The 12077-nt window shown below is 46.9% G+C and overlaps 1 protein-coding gene across 1 annotated transcript in view; it reads right to left on the bottom strand.

Annotated features, from left to right (window-relative positions):
• LOC132336289 (transmembrane protein 132C-like) overlaps window positions 1–12077 on the bottom strand; it is a 178351-nt gene that overhangs the window by 31529 nt on the left and 134745 nt on the right. The window lies entirely within an intron of this gene.

Below are 12077 nucleotides of genomic sequence, written 5' to 3'. Positions count from 1 at the left end.
CCAAGCATACACATAAACTAAAAAAAAACCCCAGATTTTTTTAGAAGATGCTTATTTGTGACACAGGAAACTACCTGCTCCTCTTTGTGCCATTTCAGTCCTCGCTTCCAATATTTAACTGAACTGACTTAGAAATGAAAGCACTTACATAGGAAACATTATCTAGAGAGAAAAGATTGTAGTTATGGCTGGAAATGCGAGTGATTACCTGAGGTATTCCAACTCCAGCACCATAACTGGCTCTTTTTAGCACAGGAAATGGAGACAGATGAAAATGAGTGAAGTGACAGGTTAAAAGCCCTTGTTGTGAGACCAACACACTTGAGAACCACTGCTGCTCGTGGATCTAAGCACACTTGCAGGTACTTCTGAGCACACTTACACTCAATAAAACAAGCAGTAAATTGTCCTAATTCTCTTGGAAACTTCTGCTTTCATGCATTTATGCAGTGCATGAATGATGCACATTTGATTTCTGGCAGATGTATGAAAATATCTCCAACATGTAGCCATACACAGAATTTTTTATCTGAGCACCCTCAGACAGGTGCTGGGGAAGCAGAGTGGAGGGAAACATGTCAAGAGCATTAACGTGAGGGTGGTGAGGGTGGTCTGAGCTCTGTCTCTGAGCTGGAGGGATTTTAAATGCTTCAAGGACTTCAAGGATGAAGTCCCAAGGACAATTTCTTGTTTTAAAGAACTGGGGTACTGCATGATACAGGGATGGTTTTTATGGCCGCTGTGGAGGTTGTGGACTTGTTTTATTTGGGTAGATTAATATGCATGGATTATTAATGAGCTGCTCTCTCCTTCTAATAGACAGACCTCATGCACTACAAGCTCCTGGAGCTCCTCAGCTCTTGGCCTTGCACTTGGCTGAAGTCTGGGCATGGCAGAGCCTCATTCAAACCACACTGGAAGTGAAGCAGGCAGCTTCTGCTTCAGGATTTCTATTTAATTTAGTCTGGTTTGAAATCAGCAAGAGGAATTTCCTCCTTTTTCCTTCCTTATTTTGGCTGTGCAGTTTTCATTTTTGATAAGCAAAATCTGTGACAAGGACACCACAAACTCTTGTGCAACCACTATGAAAAAGTGGTCCTAAAAATGCAGAAAACAGCCATTATTCTTCCCTATCCTTGCACCTAGATTATTGCTCCTTTTCAAATAGTTCATTGATTTCACTGACTCTGCAGCAGCTCTGCATAAGCAAAGCACACAGAGGGCAGGAACGAGATTAGTGCAGTAATGGGAGCAGATACTGCACAGACATCAGAAACTCACTGTGGTTAAAAAGATGGGAGAGTGACACAGGAAAATTAAATTATTGATCAGACACATGCCTGATAGACTGGTGGGCCTTATAGAAACCAAACCTGGCCTACGTCTAGAAGGAGGAAAATTAAATATATACAGTATGTATAACCACAGATGCAATTATTTCCCCCTTCCTCAAGGCAGAAACATGTTTTACCTTCAGGGGCTGCTTGTCCAGACCCCGCTGGAGGCTCCTGGCTGGAGAAGCATCCTTGGAAGAGGCTGCTCTGATCACTGTGTGAGTCAGGGATATGACAGACCAAGGGATCAAAGCCATTTGTTTAAAGCCCCATTTTCTTTGTTAGTGTAACCTGGAGCAATCCCAGTGACCATTAACTTTATCTGAGCATCTCACAGCAACTTCCAGCTCTGAAAGAGGCTTGAAAAAAGATCAGTGTGCTTGAGAGCTTGGCCTTTTTTCCCTCCTCTATTGGATAGCTTAACAAAAGCCATCACCCCTAGCCACAAAGCTGGCTCCACTTATGGAATTACTCTGATTTTTCCTCCTCAGGGCTAGAACTGCCCCGGCAGAACTGGAGCAGGGGAGGCAGACCAGCATCCACGTTTAAGCAGGGAATTTTCCCTCCCACAGAAGCAGCAGTACAGAATGATGCTGTCAGCCAAACCCTGCTCAGGAAATGCATGTCCACTGTAAGGATGAGTCACCTGCTGTGGGCCACAGGGCCAGGAGAGGCAGAACCCACTGCAGACACACTTGTGGCTCCCACCCGCCAGACAATTCCTATTTCTGCCTCTCAGAGCTCCCAGGGCTCAATGAGCAGCCCATAATTTGGATGAGGTAAGAGCAGTGAGGAGGAATGACTGAGTCTGGAATTTATTTATTCCCACAGCAGGCTGAGTCCTGCAGCTCCCAGGCATCCTTAAAGCACATGCCTGAGGGTACCTGTGCCAGCTGCAGCTCCCCTCCCAGCCCTGCTTTTCCACGCTTCCAAGTGACATTTTGTCCCAGCTCCAGCAGCCAGGCCAGAGAGAGGCTCCTCTGCTGGCCCCACCAAGCAGCAAACCGTGTAAAACTTCCCAAAAAAAGGCACAGAGGAGCCTGGACAAAGCGATGGCTGAGGAGGCAGGGCTGAGACGGATGGCTTTGCTCTGTGCTGCTGACATCATCTGTGCAGCAGGAGGCTCCTGCCTTCTGTCAGCTCCCCAAAAGCAGAGCTCAAGAGCACAGAGAGGTTACAGCACGCCTGGCCCTCAGCCAGCCCAGGGCTGCTGCAGAACACAAAAGGAAGGGGATTCACCTTTAAATCACACAGAGGTGATTTCTGCCCCGAGCCACATCCTGGTAAAGCCTGGTTTATGCAAATGGAAATGAAAGTGTTCTGCCAGGGTAAAAAATGCCCACATTAAAGAAGGAGAGGAGATGAAGTGGCTCTCCCTGGCATGGCACACCGGGAGGGGAGCTCAGTAATGAAGCTCAAGGCTTGAGCTGCAAGCAGCAGTTGGGGGGTAGAAAGTGTAAATAAATGTGCAATTCTGCAGAGCCATGAGTATGTGAGCACATTGTGGGGTGCAGCAACACTCTGCTGGGCCTCTCAATACTGAATTTACAGGCTAATGCTTCCCTCTGCCATTTCCTCAAACTTCCCAGTGAGCTTGAATTATTTTTACACTTCTTTAGTTTAAGCAAAACACTCATTGCACAGCCTCCAAAGGACTCAGAGCTCTGCTGCTACAGGACCTTGGGGAGCAGAGCACGACACAGTCACTCCTCTGGCACTGACACTCAGCATTCAACAGTCACCTCCTGCAATTAATAAAACTGCACTGTTGCTATTTTTCACTAATAGAGGATTTCCAAAAGCAAATTACAGCCATAAATTACATCATTACAGCCTGTATTATTGTTCTGTGGGGTAACAAATCTTGCAGAAAGACAATCAGCTCTGCTAGAGGATAAAAAAAATAAAGAGGACAAATCAGATGATTGGGACCTGATTAAAATTAATGTCAGTGGTGCTTCTTTTCCATTTGCCTGCTGAAATTCCCTCTCTCAGCAGCCTGCTGGTGGTCCTGCCATGGTGCTGGAACATTAAATATTAGGCATGATTTGTTTCTGAGGGGAAAGTCCAGTGTTTGTGTGGATTCCCCCTGCAGTTTAACTGGGGTCTAGAAACACCCCACAGCAAGGGGCCCACGGAGTGCAAGGGCTGGGCTGGGAATTCCCTCAGCACATGGGATCACATGGGGGGCTGGGACTGTTTTAAACTGGTGTTTTGGTGAGTTTGATGAGGTTCTGGCAGCCCTCTGGCTCTGGGATTACGGATGAATCCAATCCCATCCCCACTGCTGCTGCAGAGAAGAGCCAGAAGCACGGGGCAGCTTTGTCCACTGTGCTGAGCCCTGTCCTGGCTCTGTGGTTTATCTCCCTCAAGCAGAACCAGGGAGTTTGAAGTGCAGATCCCGAGTGAATCCCACGACAAACATCCTCAGTGACGAGCATCTGTCTGGATAATGAACTGTAAACTGAGAGCAGGGCAAGGCAAACGTTCAGCCAGAGCAAATTGGAGGTGAAAAGTTCCTGGGTTTTTAAGGTGTGGGGGCAGTTCATTAAAACACTGAGCCTTATACAAGTCCTGGTGATGCTTTAACCCCATGCTCCCTCATTACATCCCATTAGAGGAAGGCATTTTCTGTGGTCTCCATCTTTCACTGTCCAAGCTGCAACACCTCAGACCTCACCAATTAGAGCTCAGCCTAAACAATGCACAGCTCTGCTCAGCAAACATTTCACCTGCTGCTGAAGAGTGAGGCATCCCCCAGAAACACCAGAACTCTCTTTACAGATCAAAACCGTCATTAGAAGCTGCCAGTGAAGAGAAATCCCTTCTGGTTTTGTGTAGGGGTCCCAGCTATCCCACCTCAGCCCAGCTGGCTGCAAACACAGCTGGCCTGCCCTGGCTGCTCCCTGCCAGCTCCTGGGGGTGACAGCATGAGGAGCTGCAGAGCATTTACCCTCCAGGGGAAACCACAGTGTTTGCTGTCTGGAGGAGGTTTGGACAGTGAATGTGTATTTACCAGTCTAGACAACCATCTGTTAGCTGCAGCTAATGAGAAAACTGAGTTCAGGGAGAACTGGTGCATTCCTTCCAGAGCAGAAGGCATCATCCAGCCACGGGGCTGCTGAGTGCCAGCCCCTTTCCCAAATAAAGCCATGCCATCTTCTCCCAGCTCCTTCTCCTGCTCCCCAGCCCTGGCAGCAGCACCCTGTGCCCCACCTGCCTGCAGAGCTGGCCATGGCTGAGCTCTGCAAGCCTGAACTGCCCAGCACACCCTGCAGATGGACTGCCAGGGAGGAACTCCCCTGCCTCCCAATTCCAGGCCTCTGACAGCTGCAGACCTCTGCAAGCAGCAGCCTCTGGAGCTGCTCTGCTCCTGCTGGGCAGTGCCCTCTGCCCTCCTCCATCTGCTCTGGGCTGGGCACAGTCCTGAGCAGCTCCAGCACCAAAGCCCAGCCCTGGAGTGTCCTCTCTGCCCTCCTCCATCTGCTCTGGGTGGGCACAGTCCTGAGCAGCTCCAGCACCAAAGCCCAGCCCTGGAGTGTCCTCTCTGCCCTCCTCCATCTGCTCCAGGCTGGGCACAGTCCTGAGCAGCTCCAGCACCAAAGCCCAGCCCTGGAGTGTCCTCTCTGCCCTCCTCCATCTGCTCTGGGTGGGCACAGTCCTGAGCAGCTCCAGCACCAAAGCCCAGCCCTGGAGTGTCCTCCTGAGCACAGCTCCCTCTCTGCTGGCTCTGCTGGCACGTGTGGCAGCTGGAACATTGCCTCTGTGGCTGTGTTAAGCAACCTGAATTTTAATCAGCTGTCACTTCCAATATTCACTGCTGTTTAAGATGTCTCCTTCTGATGGGGCAGTACCACAAAGCTGAACCAACACTTAAACAACCCCCAAAATACAGCACAAGACAGCACAGCCTCCAGATTTCACAATGCAGTGCCAAGAACTGCCCCAAGTGTCCCCGTGCCAGCTGTGCTGTCCCTCCTTTCCCTTTCAGGGAGCTCAGCTTCACTGAACCCTGACCCAGCCCCCTGCCTTGGATCAGCTTGGCTCACACACAGAATTCTCCAGAGGTTTCTGACCCTCCTCTCCCAGGGGAGCACTCTGGTATCAGCACACCCAGCAGCCAATAATTTACTCTGTGTCTCACTGCACATTCTTCTTGTCCTGCAATATTTTGTTTGCTTAGCAGGATTTGCCTCCTGTCAAGACTAAGAAACATCTATTAAGCCTGATATTAACGTTTCTCAGAGGGCTTTGAAACTCTGGAAGTTAGCTGGCCCCACCTCTCCTCAGCATCTTAAAAATCCCAAGGTAATCCATCCCACAGCACTGTCAGACTGGGAGATGCTCAAGAGGAAATTGCACATACTCACAGAAAATGCCATACAGCTTGAACCAATGGAAACCATCATTGCAGCCAGCTGGGACAGCCCTACTGATCCATTCTCATTTCCTGCAAAGGTAGGGCTGGATGTGACTGCATAAAGCAGGAATGTGGTCAATGGAGGGAAACAGAAGCTGGAGGCAAAGTGCAAGGGCTCTAGAAATGACCTCTGGGACTTAAAAAGGCAGAGTTAAATTGAGCCATTTGGGGTTCTTTGTGCTGTCTGCACCTTCTGACCAATTTGAGATCAATGAACATCAGTTTGGCCTGTTTTGATTTTGTTTCCTGATGGGCAGGCAGCAAAAGAAGCCAATTCTGCCCAGACAAGGTGAACTGACAAGCAGTGCAGGTCCCAGTCCCAGTGTGACACGGTGCTGTGCAGGCAGGTACAGAGCCCTGGGCTGACACCAACAACCTGTGCACAGTTAGTGCAGTCACATCCCCCCTAAGCCTGAAGGGAGCAGGGCTGTCCTCCTCTGGGCAGCCTGCCCTGGGGGTGGGAGGCACAGGAGCCTCTCTGTGTGTCCCTCCACACCAGGACATGGCACTCTGCTCCTCACACAAACCCAGAACTCTGAGAACTCCTGACTTCGTGGAGTGCTCAGGGCTGCAGAGCTGATTGAAGCTGTCCCAGCCAGTACTATTAATAGAAGAGCTCCATTTTGCATCAAATAAATTTCCTAAGCTCCCAGTATTTATTTCATGTGACTCAAAATGAGTTATCTGAGACAATCCCTGTCAGCTGAAAAGCCTGACACGTGGATGATCTGTTTGTTCATTTGTTTGTTTGTGATAAGCAAATCAGGAAATGGATTTTTCCTTCTGGAAAGCTCCTCTGTGCCTGTTGCCTCCACTTCATCCAAGACTGAAAGATGAACCAGAGTGAGAATTCTGCACTTGTGTGCCCTTGAACTAGATAGAGCTTTATGGTGTGAACTCACACACTGTGCAGGGATGAAAACTCTATTTATTCAGGTCCATATTTTAAAATGGTATTGCAGGGACTTCATTACAATGAAATACCTTAAAAACCCCTTACCTTAGGGAACAGCAGATATAAATGTGTATATAAAACAACAGAACAACAGTGCTTTGGGAGCTAACTTTCTGATCACCTCTGATTTAATGGAAAGCCAGTTAACAAACACACATAAAACTGTCAAAAAGTGGTTTTGGCTGAGTCACAGCTCTGCAGTGGGTCCAGCCCCTGCTCCTGCAGCAGGAGCACCAACACTCTGAGTTCAGAATGCACAGAAACACACAAACCAAGCACAACTGAGCCAAAAGCACACGAGGAGCTGCAGGGCCTGGTGAGCAGCTGAGAGTCTCAGCTTCCCACGGATGCTGGCACTGCCAGGTTACTCTGTGTGCAAGCTGGAAACCTGGATAGGCAGCAGCTCCCAGGATGCTGCCCCCCAGTTCATGGCAGCAGGAAGGCAGGACAGGTAAAGACAGATGACCACATCCTTTCTGAGACCCCCTGGTACAGCTGAGCAGAGCACACAAACTCCTGGGCACGTGGAACAGCAGCAAGAAACTTCCAGAAAGGCCTGAGCCTGCTCCAGGTTTGCTTTGCTTGGGAGCAGCTACAGAGGCTGAGGAGAGAAAGCCCCCAGAGCCACTGAAAATCAGGGTTTTAGTAAAGAGGAAATATGCATGGAGGAGCAAGCTGCATGGCTTCCCATGGGGACAAGTGGCCTTGGAAGTAAATCTGGAGCAGAACTCTCAGAATGCACTCCTGACACTGAGTTTATGCTTCAGCATTTAACACCTGTATTTCATGCATTTAATACCTGCATTTCATGCATTTAATATCTCTATTCCATGCATTTAACACCTGTATTTAATGCATTTAATACCGGTATTTAATGCATTTAATACCTGTATTTAATGCATTTAATACCTGCATTTCATGCATTTAATAGCGCTATTTCATGCATTTAACACCTGCATTTCATGCATTTACACCTGTATTTAATGCATTTAATATCTCTATTTCATGCATTTAACACCTGCATTTCATGCATTTAACACCTGTATTTAATGCATTTAATGCATGCATTTAATGCATTTAACACCTGTATTTAATGCATTTAATACCTGTATTTTATTCATTTAATGCATTTAACACCCGCATTTCATGCATTTAATATCTCTATTTCATGCATTTAACACCTGTATTTAATGCATTTAATAACTCTATTTCATGCATTTAACACCTGTATTTAATGCATTCAAAACCGGTATTTAATGCATTTAATACCTGCATTTAATGCATTAAATACCTGTATTTCATGCCTTTAATACCTGTATTTCATGCATTTAACACCTGTATTTAATGCATTTAATACATGCATTTAATGCATTTAACACCTGTATTTCACTCATTTAATACCTGCATTTAATGCATTTAATACCTGAATTTCATGCATCTAACACTCGTATTTCATGCATGCAACACCTGCATTTCCATGCATTTAACACCTGCATTTCATGCATTTATTGACTGTGTATCATGCATTTAACACCTGTATTTAATGCATTTACTACCTTCATTTCATGCATTTAACACCTGTATTTCATGCATTTAACACCTGCACTTCATGCAAGTCACACTTGTAATCAACTGCAGAGGGAGTGCATGCTGCTGGTGAAGGACTGCAGCTCCAGGTCCATGTAAATATTGAATCATTCCCCCCTTCCCCCACGAAGGAGCTTCCTTTACTATCAGCATTGAACAATGCACTCATGCACAGGTTCTGTGCCCCGTTCTATCCCCAAACAAAACTTGGTAGTGCTAAAAATGTGTGTGATCCACTTAGAGCATGAAGGGAAATCTCTGGCTGAGCTTCCCAGAAGGTGGCTGGTGTAGAACACAAACACCCAGAGCTCTGCAGGGGGATTCTGTGTGCACACAGAATGGAAATCTGGGCTGTGGTCATGCAGTCAAGAGGCAGAATCTGCACACCTGGCTGCATCTGCTCATCACAGGATGGAAATCTCAGAAAAATTTGTGGAAAGGAAGTGAGGCAACCTTGTACACCTTAACGGGCTAGTTCTGAGGGCACCTGTGATTCTCTGAGGAGGTTCTCAAAAGCAGCTCAGCAGATCATTATTTAAGGTCCTACAAAAGCACCTCCCTAATTGATCCTGCAACAAGTAACATGAACTGAAAACCAGCCAGAACAGGGCACAATCCAGCCAGAAGGTTTTCCTGTCCACAGACAGTAGGATGCATTTGCTGTGCCTGAAGAAATGATTTTGTTTTCTTATTTAACTCTCCTACTTGATGGATTTCACCAGCCCCACATTTTGTAGCTGTGCTATCTCACAGCAGCTGTGATTCAAGTGAGTCCAGAGATCTGAAGGGGGGAGTGTGTGCCTCAGAGAGCATTTTTTAATTTCTTCTCATCTCTATCCAAAGGCCTAATAAATGACATTTCCTCTTTACAAATCTTGCCTCAGCAATTATTGCTATTCAGTGATGGAAATACAACGATGTGAATTTAATTTCACACTTTGAGTGAGACACACAGACCTTCACACAGCATGCAGGGTACACTGATGGAGGCTTTCACCAAGGGCCATACTCAGGAGTTTGGGAAGGAGAGGATATGTCTGACTAGAACCTAGTTTGGTGCACAGTACTGAGCTAATATTCTGTTAGGGGAGAGTTAGAAAGCAACAAACCAGCTAAAACTATATTGTTCTAACTTTTCTGTCTCATTTTTCCTCTCCAACTACCTTGAAGGGTGACACATCCTCCAAAATTACTCAGACTGATTAACTTCTGAGCTTGGGAAAAAATAGACTTCCCTCAAATTTACATGTAATTTTTTCCTGGCAAAAAAATGATGAGAGTTGCTGTCAGCCCAGCTGTTTTGATGTCTCTTGCTCCTGTTGTTCCCCTGTAGCACATCCCTGTGTGCTGTTCCTCACCTGTACACACTGTTCAGGCACATGGATTCTGCTAAAACCCTCTCTTCTGGCTACATGAGGGTGTCCATGGACTTTCCAGCAGCTTTACCCCACCACTTGCTCCACTGAGCCAAGCCCTACAAGGCTATTTTAAAATTTCAGGTTCAGTTCTTGCTGACAATGTCAATTCTTTAACCTCTTTCAGAATGCCATAGCAACAGTTGCACTAATCTTTTGAAGACCACTTGGTTTTCATCTTACAACTCTTTTTTGTAATGTAATCAGGCACAGGGCAATAAAAGATACATGATCTTTCTTGCTTCATAAGTTTGGAATGGCTCACAGGAGACGAGCTCCAGTCCATGGGTCAGAGCAGCCTTTAGCTGCCTTTATGTTCCACCCAAACCAGGGAAAAGTTTGCTGAGAGACTTTCCAGGGGCAGGACCTGAGCAGCCCCCACAGCTGGGACACTGCAGTGTCTTTGGGCAGCTCCCTTTCCTGGCCACATTTTAAGTGTGCAGTGACAGCTTTGACTTTGCCTGTTAGCATCTCTACCCTGGAACGTTCCATGCTTAAATCAACAAAATCTCCCTTCCCTGCAGAGGATTACAAACCCCACTCCTGCTCAACACTCAGATCTCATTTCTGGACACAGCCTCGTGCTGCTGCTCTGCTGGGCAGGGCAGATAAAGACTCTGACCTGCCTCCCAGCAGAGCCAGGGTCACCCTCTGTGCTTTCAGGGGACTCTTGTTCCTGAGCAGGAGAGCTGCCAGGCAATCAGCTCAGCTGGAGATTAATGCCTGCATGAAGGAAGCAGCCTGGCTGGATGTGCAGTGCTAGCTAAGAGAGAAGTGAAAATTCCCTTTATCTACCAACATCCTGCTAGCAAAGCCAATTGTGCTCTGGTTCTATCCAGCTGCATTCTGTTAACACAGTGTATTTTGGCTCTGGCTAAGTGTTATCACAGGGTACAGCAATGAGATAAACACAAGAAAGCTTTGTGAAGAGAAAGGTTTAATGATTTCATTGTTTGAACCCACGGTGCCTACTGGCAATCTGCTGGGAATAAAGGCTCTTGCCTTACATGATTTATACAACACTAAACTCATCCTTTTAGACCTCCAGTTCTTACAGGAACCCTCGCAGGCAGATGAATTTTAATGCAGGATAGACACAAGTCTGCAAGAGCCCTGTATGCAAGTGCAGAGGCATCACACCCTGACAGGAGATATCAGAATCTCCATTCCCTCAGATGTGGAATACAGAGAGAAGCTGATGAATTCTTTCATGAAAAGAGCAAGAAGACACAAAGTCTGCCAGCAGACACACGTCTGTTTGGCAGTGGAAGGCATCTATCTCAAAACAAAATCTGACCACAAAAATTCTGCTTCGTGCACCTTCTCCAGCCCTTAGAGGACAGATGCTCCAATAAATATTCCCTGTTCAAGCTGACAGGTAATGAGGACAATTATTTCCCCCTCAGATCTGGAATGCAGTGCAGCTTTCTGCTGACTTAACAGACTGTGGATCAGGAAATTGCTGGCCACGACCTCATTTGATATGAGCAGCAGTTTCACTCTTCAAAGGGGAAGAATATATTGAAGACTGGGACTTCCAGGAAATAATACTCATCTAATTATCTGCTGAACACTGTTCAAAGAAAAGACTGCCAGAATTTTGCCACCAAGATGATGCACTGGAGGGCCATAATTCACAAGAAGCCTAGAGCTAAGTCGAATTCTTCTTCCAAATCCTGACTGACCAACAGAAAATAAAATGCCTGCCTAACAAGAGCACAGCTGAAATGCTGGAGAATCCAGTGAAATTCCTTGTTTTCCAAAAACACTGAGCAGTGAGAGCAGATTTTAACCCAAACCATTTACCCACAGGAAAGTCTGCCCTTCATGATTCTTAAATATACTATTGAGGCTATTATTGTTTTCTGGTTTTGCCTTCAAACCAGAAGTTCTCACACTATTAGGTCATCAAGCAGAAGAATCAGTATCAGCCTCAGCCTACCAAGGACCAACCACCTGGCCTTCAGGAGGTCCTTCAGGCCCCTGGGAGTTGCAAGTTCAAGGCAATGAGAAACAGGAAGAAAAATCTACTGGGTTTTGTGGGAAAAGCCAAGAAATTCAGGGTTTAAACCTGAGGGAGATGGTTAGAGAGGCAGCATCTCTTCCTCTCAGCATCCCTTCCCTCTGAGCATCCCTTCCCTCTGAGCATCCCTTCCCCTGAGCATCCCTTCCCTCTCAGCATCCCTTCCCTCTCAGCATCCCTTCCCTCTGAGCATCCCTTCCCTCTGAGCATGCCTTCCTCTGAGCATCCCTTCCCTCTGAGCATCCCTTCCCTCTGAGCATCCCTTCCCTCTCAGCATCCCTTCCTCTGAGCATCCCTTCCCTCTCAGCATCCCTTCCCTCTGACATGCCTTTCCTCTCAGCAT

This window comes from Haemorhous mexicanus, chromosome 19 (genome assembly GCF_027477595.1).
Source record: "Haemorhous mexicanus isolate bHaeMex1 chromosome 19, bHaeMex1.pri, whole genome shotgun sequence".
NCBI lineage: Eukaryota > Metazoa > Chordata > Aves > Passeriformes > Fringillidae > Haemorhous > Haemorhous mexicanus.
Note: the sequence above shows the minus strand (reverse complement) of the source record. Positions and strands in the feature narration are given on the sequence as shown.